The sequence below is a fragment of the Taudactylus pleione genome, unplaced genomic scaffold (genome assembly GCF_031769625.1).
Source record: "Taudactylus pleione unplaced genomic scaffold, aTauple2 ptg000699l, whole genome shotgun sequence".
Taxonomy (NCBI): domain Eukaryota; kingdom Metazoa; phylum Chordata; class Amphibia; order Anura; family Myobatrachidae; genus Taudactylus; species Taudactylus pleione.
The window spans coordinates 2,118,018-2,132,257 of NW_028285101.1; the positions used below are offsets into that span (position 1 = coordinate 2,118,018).

Sequence of the window (14,240 nt, forward strand, 5' to 3'; positions counted from 1 at the left end):
ACACAATTCACAAACACAGAAAATAATTTTTTTTTTGGTTTGGACTGGAGTGTACTTTCGGGGGTTACAGCACCCTTAACGGTCAAGCCAGCCGGCCCTTTACTTATGACACAGGCGCACGCTTGGCACTACTTTGTTGATGCACGTGCGGCTACTGCGCACACAATTCACAAACACAGAAAATAATTTTTTTTTTGGTTTGGACTGGAGTGTACTTTCGGGGGTTACAGCACCCTTAACGGTCAAGCCAGCCGGCCCTTTACTTATGACACAGGCGCACGCTTGGCACTACTTTGTTGATGCACGTGCGGCTACTGCGCACACAATTCACAAACACAGAAAATAATTTTTTTTTTGGTTTGGACTGGAGTGTACTTTCGGGGGTTACAGCACCCTTAACGGTCAAGCCAGCCGGCCCTTTACTTATGACACAGGCGCACGCTTGGCACTACTTTGTTGATGCACGTGCGGCTACTGCGCACACAATTCACAAACACAGAAAATAATTTTTTTTTGGTTTGGACTGGAGTGTACTTTCGGGGGTTACAGCACCCTTAACGGTCAAGCCAGCCGGCCCTTTACTTATGACACAGGCGCACGCTTGGCACTACTTTGTTGATGCACGTGCGGCTACTGCGCACACAATTCACAAACACAGAAAATAATTTTTTTTTTGGTTTGGACTGGAGTGTACTTTGGGGGTTACAGCACCCTTTAACGGTCAAGCCAGCCGGCCCTTTACTTATGACACAGGCGCACGCTTGGCACTACTTTGTTGATGCACGTGCTGCTACTGCGCACACAATTCACAAACACAGAAAATAATTTTTTTTTTGGTTTGGACTGGAGTGTACTTTGGGGGTTACAGCACCCTTAACGGTCAAGCCAGCCGGCCCTTTACTTATGACACAGGCGCACGCTTGGCACTACTTTGTTGATGCACGTGCGGCTACTGCGCACACAATTCACAAACACAGAAAATAATTTTTTTTTTGGTTTGGACTGGAGTGTACTTTCGGGGGTTACAGCACCCTTAACGGTCAAGCCAGCCGGCCCTTTACTTATGACACAGGCGCACGCTTGGCACTACTTTGTTGATGCACGTGCGGCTACTGCGCACACAATTCACAAACACAGAAAATAATTTTTTTTTTGGTTTGGACTGGAGTGTACTTTCGGGGGTTACAGCACCCTTAACGGTCAAGCCAGCCGGCCCTTTACTTATGACACAGGCGCACGCTTGGCACTACTTTGTTGATGCACGTGCGGCTACTGCGCACACAATTCACAAACACAGAAAATAATTTTTTTTTGGTTTGGACTGGAGTGTACTTTCGGGGGTTACAGCACCCTTTAACGGTCAAGCCAGCCGGCCCTTTACTTATGACACAGGCGCATGCTTGGCACTACTTTGTTGATGCACGTGCGGCTACTGCGCACACAATTCACAAACACAGAAAATAATTTTTTTTTGGTTTGGACTGGAGTGTACTTTCGGGGGTTACAGCACCCTTTAACGGTCAAGCCAGCCGGCCCTTTACTTATGACACAGGCGCACACTTGGCACTACTTTGTTGATGCACGTGCGGCTACTGCGCACACAATTCACAAACACAGAAAATAATTTTTTTTTTGGTTTGGACTGGAGTGTACTTTTGGGGGTTACAGCACCCTTAACGGTCAAGCCAGCCGGCCCTTTACTTATGACACAGGCGCACGCTTGGCACTACTTTGTTGATGCACGTGCGGCTACTGCGCACACAATTCACAAACACAGAAAATAATTTTTTTTTTGGTTTGGACTGGAGTGTACTTTCGGGGGTTACAGCACCCTTAACGGTCAAGCCAGCCGGCCCTTTACTTATGACACAGGCGCACGCTTGGCACTACTTTGTTGATGCACGTGCGGCTACTGCGCACACAATTCACAAACACAGAAAATAATTTTTTTTTTGGTTTGGACTGGAGTGTACTTTCGGGGGTTACAGCACCCTTAACGGTCAAGCCAGCCGGCCCTTTACTTATGACACAGGCGCACGCTTGGCACTACTTTGTTGATGCACGTGCGGCTACTGCGCACACAATTCACAAACACAGAAAATAATTTTTTTTTTGGTTTGGACTGGAGTGTACTTTCGGGGGTTACAACACCCTTAACGGTCAAGCCAGCCGGCCCTTTACTTATGACACAGGCGCACGCTTGGCACTACTTTGTTGATGCACGTGCGGCTACTGCGCACACAATTCACAAACACAGAAAATAATTTTTTTTTGGTTTGGACTGGAGTGTACTTTCGGGGGTTACAGCACCCTTAACGGTCAAGCCAGCCGGCCCTTTACTTATGACACAGGCGCACGCTTGGCACTACTTTGTTGATGCACGTGCGGCTACTGCGCACACAATTCACAAACACAGAAAATAATTTTTTTTTTGGTTTGGACTGGAGTGTACTTTGGGGGTTACAGCACCCTTTAACGGTCAAGCCAGCCGGCCCTTTACTTATGACACAGGCGCACGCTTGGCACTACTTTGTTGATGCACGTGCTGCTACTGCGCACACAATTCACAAACACAGAAAATAATTTTTTTTTTGGTTTGGACTGGAGTGTACTTTGGGGGTTACAGCACCCTTAACGGTCAAGCCAGCCGGCCCTTTACTTATGACACAGGCGCACGCTTGGCACTACTTTGTTGATGCACGTGCGGCTACTGCGCACACAATTCACAAACACAGAAAATAATTTTTTTTTTGGTTTGGACTGGAGTGTACTTTCGGGGGTTACAGCACCCTTAACGGTCAAGCCAGCCGGCCCTTTACTTATGACACAGGCGCACGCTTGGCACTACTTTGTTGATGCACGTGCGGCTACTGCGCACACAATTCACAAACACAGAAAATATATTATTTTTTTAGCACTTGGTGGGAGCACCCCTGATGGACAGAGCACCCCCTGGACAACACTACAGCACCCCTTTAGGACTGGGACACTGCACAGGACTTTGGAGTGGACACAGCCCCTATGGAGAACTGACTGCACAACACAGTCCAGCCAGCCCCTATGGACTTTGAAGTAGTGGACACAGCCCCTATTAACAACAGCAGCACAGCACAACACAGCCAGCCCCTATGGACTTTGAAGTAGTGGACAACAGCAGCACTACACTACACTACACTACACAGCCCTAACTCCCACCCTCCCTCTTCACTGTCCACAGCCGAGTGAGAAAATGGCGCCGACGCGGGTACCTTATATAGGATCCAAAACCCGCGAGACTCGGAAGGCGGGATGATGACGTTTTGCCTCGATTTCAGATCCGAGTCAGGCGGGAAAAGTCGAGCCTGACTCGGATCGGACTCGGATCGGGGGGGCTCGGGGGGGTTCGGATTTCAGAAATCCGAACCCGCTCACCCCTAGTTTAGAGATATCCATGGTTGAGCACAGTGATTAAATCAAATCGACTGAGGTACTAATTAATACCCCTTTTACACCAGAGCAAAAACCTGGGTTTTTGCTGGGTCTACCCAGGTCGCAGCTCAGTGTAAAAGGACCCGGGTCAAGTGACCCGGCAATCCAACCCAGGTAACTACCAGGGTCGAGACCAGGATGGACCTGGGTAATGGTGCAGTGTAAACGGTGCAACCTGGGTTATCCGACCTGGGTCATGCCAAAAATGAGCTTATTGGTGGTTCTGGAGCAGTTACCTCCCACTTTTCATGACCTCACAAGTTTAGCAGGGCAGACCCAGGTTCAATGTGAATGGGGCTGATCTAAGAATAACCCATATCGACGGTGATGTGTAAACAGTGTCTAACCTAGGTTGGAATCATGTCTGAAAACCCAGGTCGGACCCGGGTTTTTTGTGGAAAAGAGGTATAAGTCACCTGTGCTCAACCATGGATATTTCTAAAACCTGAACTGATGGGGAGCCTTGAGGACTGTTTGGGAATCTCTGGTCTAATTTCTTTATCACACAAACTAGGGTCACTTTGACCCAAAACTAAGTAACCTGCCACTATATCGTTTAAACTTTTGGGGAAGAAAGAGAGTCCTGCTGCATACAGACTGGGAAATACTACATTTTACTGCACATGTGTAGTATGAAGAAGCGCATTTTGCACTCTTGGAATTATGTCCAACTCTACATGAGCCCCATAGTGATCACTGATCCCTATGAAGAGATGCTAGAATAGTGCACAGAGCCATCTAGACAAAACGAATGATAGAACAGGGAGAGGGAAAGTAGAGCTCGCACTGTATGGCCAGTCATACATTGGGGGAGATGTATGAAAAGGTGAAGTGGCATCAGCGCACATTATGTGCGTTGATACCGTTTCTCCCCGATGTATGATCGGGGGGTTTGGCGGTAAATGACAGGGGCACTATGCGGTCTCTGGGTCCCGGCGTGGAGGTCTCTGGGTCCCGGCGTCCCAGGCACGGAGGTCTCTGGTCCTGGCATCCCCGGCGTGGAGGTCTGTGGGTCCCGGCCTCCCCAACGCGGATTCTCTGGGTCCCGGCATCCCCAGCGCGGAGGTCTCTGGGTCCCGGCATCCCCAGCGCGGAGGTCTCTGGGTCCCGGCAAGCCCAGCGTGGAGGTCTCTGGGTCCCGGCATCCACAGCGCAGAGGTCTCTGGGTCCTGGCATCCCCAGCGGTCTGTGAGTCCCGGCATCCCTGTCTGTCTCTGGTCCCAGGCTCCGTCTTCCTTGGTGGTCCCAGCAGCTTTGGCAGAACCAGCGGTCCCAGGCATCCCCAGTGAAGAATCAGAGCAGCAGCAGCAATCCAGTACGGGTAAGACATGTTGCTTCTATCTGCACATTTACATCACACCACCGTCCTGACACCTACTATCTTGGCCTCCTGCTTTGCTTTATTTGCTTTATTTGGTCCTGAAGCCACTCCTCTGATCTGTTCAGCAAGTTTGGAGAGCCCCGACTTAAATGATATTTCTATTAAAACAGTTAAAAGAAAAGAAAAGAAAATCCCTATTTGATTTTTAAAGGGGAAAACCTCAGATATTAGTATTTGTCATTTTGTTTGTATTTCAGTTATACTTTAATTACTTTTTATATTGAAAATGTGACTTTCACATATATTATTAACACTGTAATGACTCTAGTCTCTCTTGTGTATGATATATAATTATATTATTAAATTATATAAAAACAGAGTAAAATTAGTACAGTAATTACTACTGACACAGTCACATTACTGTTCTACGCTCTCTATGCTATTATGGGGTATAAGTATATACAGCTGTACCCGTATCTAATTGCTGGGGCAAGTGTTACTGTGATTGTACTGGCCACATACTGAGGTGTCTGACTGAACATTTGCTCATAATTATACTTTATTTTGCATTTTATCTACGTTCCATAGTACAGCACATTGTGTATAATGTTATACATACTCAGAATCCAAGAGATCTTCCTCTGGTGCCCTATTGTACACACAGTAAAAAAAAATGGTTTGAAAATCAAAAACATACCTACATTATAGCTGTATAATAGCATTAATTATTTTTTATTACATTATAAAGTTTAGTTCTGCTTGCTAGGAACTGATTACATGTAATGTATGCTGGTTGATTGCAATGTATCTTAATTGACTACAAAGAGCTCTAGTTTCTTAATTATTGCTTGGAAATTATTATTCATCTTAGACCAACATATGACATGTACAGCAGCCCCATGTATCAATGGAACTTACACTATAAATTCTCTACCCCATAAATGAAGATGGCACAAAGCAAAGTAACCTACCACAGGGCCTAATTTAGGTATATACATAAACCCATAAGTGACACTCGGCGATGTGCAAATCTGGGGCTGTGATGTGGCTCTCAGTGCCCCAATTTCCACAGCATGACTGACATGCTCCTGGCACTTGGGGGCGGTGTGTTACAGAAAGTCTTACAGAAAACCGGCATGTCGGCCCCATTTTCTGGGGGCGCTGAAGCCTGTGGTTGTGTCCTTGGGTGCAGCTTCTCTAGCCCCAGCAGCATTATTTTGTTGAACATCTTCAGTTACCTAAAGATTACTCAGATGTCAAATGTTGCATCATCAGATGCAGCAGTGGATCATACAGGCTGGGAGTGGGCCTCTTTTAACTCAAGATGCATCCTGTGACTTTTGCATACCTTAATACAGTCGCTGCACGGTGCTAACTGCATCCAGCTCTGAACCTTTAACATCTTTGAGAAGAAACTACATAACCTGGAGTCATCCCACCCACAGGAAGACCATAAAAGATGATACATACTCCACACAGATACTGCCCTGGTTACAATCAAACTCATGGCCAAGCACTGGGAGGCAGCAATATCAGTCACTCTCACTCCCCTCTTCTATTGGATGCAGATACTGCAGCATCAAGACTCTGGGAAAGGTACCCGAGGCTGACACCAGAGGTCACTGCACACTAAGAAGCATTCTATCATCATTTTTGGTTTTAGGGGCCCGTTTATTTGTGACTGTAACCACAAATAATTAGTATCACCCCATGTATAAAGGAGGGACCGTAGCAGATATCTCCGATGCCTGCTGTGATCCCTCCATTCCCACAGGCAGCCGCATCCAGATTTACCAACACAGATTTACCAACTATTGCGATGCATTCCGGATATTGGTCCCCACAGCTAACACCATCTGATGGCATTTGCCCAATGGGATACACATGGCAAAAGTTACTGGGAGAGAGTTCCATAGGAGCCCTCCCTCGGCAATGGTGGCCACGTATATGCAGTCAGTGGGACTGTGCATGAGCACTAGCCCTGACAGCACTCCGGCACATCGCAGGGATGTTCTCCTTTCACAGCTGCTGTCCCTGCATGTGCCGAATGATACATTCCGGTGCTATGATGGCATCTTACAGTGCGATCATGGGAGGTGATGCCATGCCCAGATCACATTGCAATGCCATCATTAATAAATGGGCCCCTTGGTGCTGCTGCTGCTGTCAGATATTGCAGGGCGGTCCCAGCAATGACTTTTATCTGACTATAGGGATGGTGGAGAAATACCCTGCTTCATATATATATATATATATATATATATAGTTATACTCATGGTACATAATAAATAGAGTAACAGGTTCATATGTGACTGATCTGTTAGAGAAATAAATAATGTAAGTACATACATGAATGGGAGAACGGGGTCTGACCACACTGCACTGTTAGAGTAATAGAAATAAAAAAGATAAAGTGATTTTCCTCCAATTTGCTGTAAGTTACTGACATACCTGTCTGTATCCTTTACTACACTGCTTTGTTTTTCTGCCTTTATTCTCTACTTTTGTACCATATCTTTATATCATCTCGCAGAGTTGTGTATTTTTGTTGCCCTGCGATACAACACAATGCTGTGATCTCGATACAAATGTATCATTTGTATCTGTCAAATGTACCTGATGCACAAAGCACAGCCATATTATATTATAAAGCAACAAAATGAAACATCACAGCCTGACTGTACAGAATAACATGGGGCTTGGGGCCTGACTATACAGAATAACATGGGGCTTGGGGCCTGACTATACAGAATAACATGGGGCTTGGGGCCTGATTCAGAGCCGGACGCTATTTGCGCTCGCTCGTTCAGAAAAAAGGGGTGGCTTTTCAAATGAACTGTTCGCTCTTTGCGGTCTGTTCACGCCTCTATGTCTGAACGAGCGAACAAAACTTGCGGTCGTTTTTTGGGAAACTACGCCCCCTGGCCACTCGCATCCTACGTCATGTCCGCTATTTATTAGATTAATCGAGTACATCGACCAGCGTATGAACTGCTCGCTATTCTTGTGGTTGGTTTTTCCTAGCGCAATCATGCGAGCAGTTCTGACTATAAAATAACCCAGTGACGTGGTCAATGACGCTGCTGTATTAATTATGCACACCCATAAAACGCCCGTTTTGACCTTTAAGCACGCCTGCGTTCGGATCTCCACTCCCCGTTTTCAAGCACCTTCCCCTGTTACCACCCACATACGCCTCCTCATGTCACTCAAAATAGCAGGCATTCGCTATTTAGCGAACAAATGATTTTCGGCTGCACTGACTGGTTCGCGCATGCATATTACGATCCGTACGCATGCGCAGTTGTGCAAACATCGCTCGGAACGAACGAGCGGCTCTGAATCAGGCCCTTGGTTTACTAAGTAGCGTTATTTTGCTAACTTGCTAATTCTCATCGGGTGTGAACTTGAAATTTAAAACGGCACCAAAGTAACTATAAAAGGAGTTATGTTGTGTATTTAATATTATTAGCATTTTAGATTTTAGGGCCAAATCCACTGAGCAGCTTACAAAAGCCGCTGCAAAGTAACTGTAGCCCATGCTCTGACCAAGGCCTGTAGGAAAACACTTGCTGTATAAATCGGTGCATACTTACCTTTGTATTCTCCTCTCTAGTAGAAGCCTGGAGAGGAGATGCAGATGACCAGTTGGGGGAGGGTCTGACCTCTTTTTATCATTAGGTGATTTGAATCCTTTTAGCTCTGCCCTCCATAAGGGGCCGTGATCCCTGGTATTATCTCCCCCATATTCCCCACTGCACTACACTTTGCAGACCTGATCCCCCTAGGGAATACAGCCCCTTGTTGGGTTGGTACTATGGTAGAGGGACCCAGGGCCGGAGCTACCATTAGGCAGCCGCCTAATGGCACTGGCACCTGAGGGGGCAGCACTGAGGCTGCTGGTATAATAATAATAAGGATGTCTCTCAAAGAGAAAACTTATATTACATAACACTGGTGGTGGTCTCTACACGCTGCAGCTGCAGCCCCGCACTTATCAGCTGCTGCCTGGCTAAGTCTGCAGACATGTCACAGTGCCCGATGCCCACGCAGAGGCGGATCTAGACTTTTCTTTTAGGGGGGGCGATTTAGTGATTAATTCTGACTCCTCCTCTTTCTGATCCCAACTCCTCCCCTTTACAGGTTTTTTTTTGTCTGGCCACATTGACTATTACAATTTATATATGGTTATGTATTTCACTGTGTTATTTGGGTGCCTGTATTTCTAGCTACCGTGCTGAACATAACCACACACAAGTGCTGAACAGCATAAACTGTATGTAGCAGCACATATGTCATGCACAGGACACACCCCAGGCTGTATGTGCTGCACCAGAGAGGCAGCTACTTATATACAGCCCATTCCTATCGCTCACTCACTATGTGTGACACTGAGCCCAGCTCTCTACCTGAGCAGCTGAAACCGGCAGTGCCCGTCCCAAGGCTGCCTCACACAGGGCAGCCATTTACGGGCTGCAGTGTGACTGTGCACCACTGAGGGTGCCCCTGCACCTCCCCTTCCCGAGATCCTGTCCTGACAATGTCTCATTATATATGGAGATCCCCTCAGGATAAAGATTATATGGACTCTATATGAACAGTGTTGTTGCTAAATATCTAAAAAGAACTGGTACACTGAAGGTGCCATTCCTTCACTATTTTCCTATATATAATATATATATATGTATATATATATATATGTATACACACACACACATTATATATACAGTATATATATATATATATATATATAGATACATACACACACACACGTTATATATACAGTGGTGTATATAAAATGTGTGTGTGTGTGTGTGTGTGTATATATGTATATATATATATATATATATATATATATATACACACACACACACACATTTTATATAAAGTATATATATAATATATATATATATATATATTTTTTTTTTTATTTCATTAGAACAGGAATAACTGAAATAAAGTTAAAAAAAATCAACTTATTACCACAAGTTGTTACCATGCTGCGGTCTGGGCTGGGGAGAGTGGAGTGTGATTGCTACCTCCAGCTCTTCATAGGAGGCTGATGCATCAAGGAAGGAGGCAGGGATGGATTTGGAAGGCCGGGACAGCGCGGGCGCAACATTATACATGGTGCGGCAGCAGCGTCCTATGGTGCATGCGCACTGTGCAGCGTAAACCAGTCAGGGAAGGGGTCACCAGGGAAATTACCCTGGCGGCTTGTTTATTTGTTCCGTTTCACCGCGCCGGCCCGGACAGATGGCGCAGCCTCTATATGTTAATGACATTTAGCAGCCGTGGCCCCTCTGAACCTCTGGGCCCGGGACGGGGGTATCGAGACAGGAGAGCAGTCCAGGCAGCAATGTATGACAGTGACACAAGCTCGGGGCAGGATCTCGGGAAGGGGAGGTGTGGGAGTCACTCAGCCCCATCCTCCACCAGCGGTGCTGTGAGATACTGTAAGGGGAGGATAGAAGAACACAGACACAGCCTGTTCAGTGCAGGAGGAGAGAGACGACTGTGCTAGGGGAGGCGATCACTCCAATCGCCCCCCCCCTCCCCCCTGGATCCGTCACTGTGCCCAGCCCTTTCCTTTTTGCATGGACATGGGCAGGCTGACAAATGCAACTTTACAGCACATGAAAGATGAAAGAGCACATTTTCTACTTCCATATACATATATCCAACTCTAGATGAGCCCCACAGTGATCACTGTTCCCTATGGAGAGATGCTGGGACAATACACAAAGATATCTAGCCCAAGCGGATGATGGAACAGGCAGGGCCGGATGGAGCTTCAGCTCCAGGCCCCAATCAAAGTAGGCCCACAGCCTGTGTGACTAATCTGCTGCTGTAGACAGCATTTTATTTTCCTGCTACAGCAGACTGCCAGAGACCGTCCAAGGCCCTGCCCCCATGAACTGCGACCCCCCACCCCCCTCTCCACCCAGATGCATTTCCGGTGGGTCACAGATCCATGGTGGCTGTTAGAGGTGGCAGTGCAGTGACGGGCTTCTCTAGCCCTTCCTGCGCAGCATTCTTAGTGACACAACGCCTCCACAGTGCTGCCCCACCACCATCGCTACCGGAGCAGCATATACACACAGGTAGCTGTGTGAAGAATCACCCTGAGGGGAGGTCACCTGCTGATAACTGGGGCATGCAGGCTGACTGGCTGAGGCACAGACAGTACGAGCAATATTGCCGGGAGCAATATTATACATATTATGCCTGTGTAACCCCCCTTTTATCACTAAAGGGTCACCAGGTTACTAACTCCTTTGTTACTCCTAATGTACCCACCCTTAGCATTCCTCTAAGTGGTGTACATCCCCATTGTCAGTGCCTCCACCCAGGTTAATTATTTAAATGTCAAAAGGGCTCACCTGGGAGAACCCAGTGATAGAATATATAGTGTGGTGTATAGATAATGTGTAATCACATACAATACTATATCATTTCACTTCACATTTACCATCAATGTCTTCTCCTTCCACAGATTCCGCAGTAATGGATCTCCCACCGTAATTACTCCAGGTAAGTAAACACACAGGAGTTAAAAAACATTAAAGTTACTTTTATAAGGAATATAAGTAAAGGATCTTCACTTGTACTTTCCATATAAACTGCTGTTAATATACAGAGGATAAACACATCTCCATGTATTACATCAATACAATGCTTAATATACAAAACCCTTAAACTTAAACAATGTTATAACATTAGTTAGAAGACTATATTTATAAATAGTTCCAATCCAGAGTTTATAGTCCCGGTTCAGTTTCTGAAGTGTAATTATTGTCTTTGTTACTTATCCTTATGGGGCTTTCCCTCTAGCAAGCCTTCACTTTTCCTTGGTCGTATAATAGACTTTGTCATGCCATAGATTAGTATAACTGGACTCCCCTCCACAATATAGGTAAGTCCATATAATGTGCTTATGCTGGTACCTTGGTAAGTATATAAGCCTTGCAATATCAGCAAATATAGTCCTGTGGGGTTATTCCATCACAGTCACATGAACATAACTATTCATACTCCAAAATAATGATATTTATACAGCAGTCCTGGCAATGCAAACACCCGAGTTTGGTGCTGTGTGCTGTGGATTATAAGTGTAACTGGCACTATGTTAGATAGTACGGTAGATGCATACACCAACTCCCCCTGACTTATATCTGCCTCAGGCTGCAAATTCTTCCTGTATTCCCTGAGGGAAGAGCTTTATTTTCCTAAGTCCCAGTCTGCTATAGATATTGAGTTATCTATCCCTTTTGGTCCCTCTCTTTGCTGCCTCAGCTTGCTAGTAAGTCTGTTATATGATTAGGCAGAAATTAAGCCTTTGAGCAATGTTTGAAGAGCAGCTGGTGATTATTGTGAGTGTGGTGCTTGTATTTGTACTCGCACCCCTGCGGTATAGAGATACAGCCTCCGGGCTGTCCTTTGTAGTGGGAGCTGCTGCTTGCTTCAGCCTCTGCAGTCAGCCTGAATTCAGGCTGATTTGCCTGCTCCATGACGCCAGCAGTCCCACTGCGACCATTGGCCTGCTGTCTGAGCCAGCCGCCTCCTTTCACCAGGGATCACCCAGATCGGTGCGGGTCCAACTCCCGCGACGCCGCCTCTCTGGCATCATCGGCAAGACAGGGCGGGTGCCACTGTCCCACCTTCTTCCCCAGCTCCGGCTGGGCTCCCTCTCCGGCTCTGCCCCCCTGCGCCCGGCAGCTCATAACTGCTCACTGGCTGCCCGGGTCACAGGAGGGCAGGCACTGGAGGGAGGGATCAGCAGACTGCCTCCCAGCTGCTACTAACAGCTGTTATATATCCTCCCTCTCACCGGATCCTATTTTCCTGACCGGAACCAATTCACTCCCATCTATATTACTCCGCCCCCTTCTGCAACTATCACCAATGTCTGTGAAATGTATATCTGCAGCATGAAGCACCAAAGTCCACTGACATCATAGATATCTAACATGCACAGGGTACATACATTTCCACATATTTACTTATATTTACATCACATCACATCACATCTATCCCTACAGTATATTTAACATTTACCTCATAAATGGCATTTTGCTGTAAATAGATGAATAAAAATATATACCTGTTTCAATTGTATATATGAATTATCTCCGTAACCCTAACCAGGGTTACACCTGTAGGGGCAATGCTGTAAGTTTTGCTGTGGTAATATTGTGTACATTGTATCGGTGTGGGCAATGCTGTAAATACAGAATTACCCACACAGATATAATATACACAATGTTTGCCCCATAACAGCAGTATACACAGCATTTCCCCCTACAGATGTAATATACACAATAATATTACCCCAATACCAGTATTATGGGAGTAATATTGTGTATATTACATCTGTGGGGACAATGCTGTATATACTGTTGGTATGTGGTAATATTGTGTATATTACATCTGTGGGGGCAATACAGTGTATACTGCTGGTATAGGACAATGTGAAAATTATATTTGTCTGGGGCAATGCTGTGTTTCCTGCTGGTATGGGTGTGATTAAGTATATATTACAGGTGTGAGGGCAGTGATGTGTATACTATTTTTAAGGGAGTAATATTGTATATATTTTGTGTGTGTGGTAGAAGGGGGGTAATGCTATGTATACTGCCGGTATGGGGCATTGGCAAACGCAGGGGGGGTTTCCGTCTGCCTGGAAACCCCCCTCCCCAGCCCACACCATGACCACAATAGAAATAGTAATATAATAGAATTTTGCTAGTGTTGCATGTTCTTCTCAGTATCACAAATGAAATACTTAGCACCACCTGTGGATCTTTTAACATGTATCAGACAGTAATAAAAAACCTGTGCACCAAATAGGAGATCTGGAAAATATGCACTATTAGGGATGCACTGCTATAGAGGCCAATATGTACATATATGTCCAGGGCAGTGCTAGGATCTTCTGCTGCTCCTCCAGGCTCCCGGACTTGCTCCAATAGTCTGGAATGGTGTCCACATACAAAATAAAAACATTCAGCTCAGGATGGCCCTACTGCCGCATTTAATGGCTTACTGTGATCTCTGGTCCTGTATATGCTGGAATTATGACACACTACACTTTGTATGACGCTTACTAAAGCTGGTTGAGTACGAATTCTGCCCTCTTCATGGACTGGCCACACTCTAAAATCAAGCATTTGGAAACCCCCCTCTAGAAATCCTGCGTTTGCCACTGTGGGGGAAATATTATTTGCATTATATCTGTGGCCAGCAGTGCAGTTATACTGGTGGCATGGGTGTAGTATTATATCTGTGGGGACAGTGCTGTGTATACTGGTAGCAAGGGTGTAATATTTTGAATATTAAATCTGTGGGGGCAATGCTGTGTAAACTCGCAAGTTATATATAGATAGATATAGACTGGAAGGCGGCACTCGGAAAACAACAACCGAACTCTGGCAGTAAAGCATAGTGAAGC

The 14,240-nt window shown here is 45.9% G+C and overlaps 1 long non-coding RNA gene across 1 annotated transcript in view; it reads left to right on the forward strand.

Annotated features, from left to right (window-relative positions):
- LOC148477687 (uncharacterized) overlaps positions 1 to 14,240 on the forward strand; it is a 366,671-nt gene that overhangs the window by 336,279 nt on the left and 16,152 nt on the right. The window contains exon 5 of the long non-coding RNA XR_015872485.1: positions 11,286 to 11,323. This is a non-coding gene — a long non-coding RNA (uncharacterized LOC148477687). The remainder of the gene's footprint in view (positions 1 to 11,285; positions 11,324 to 14,240) is intronic.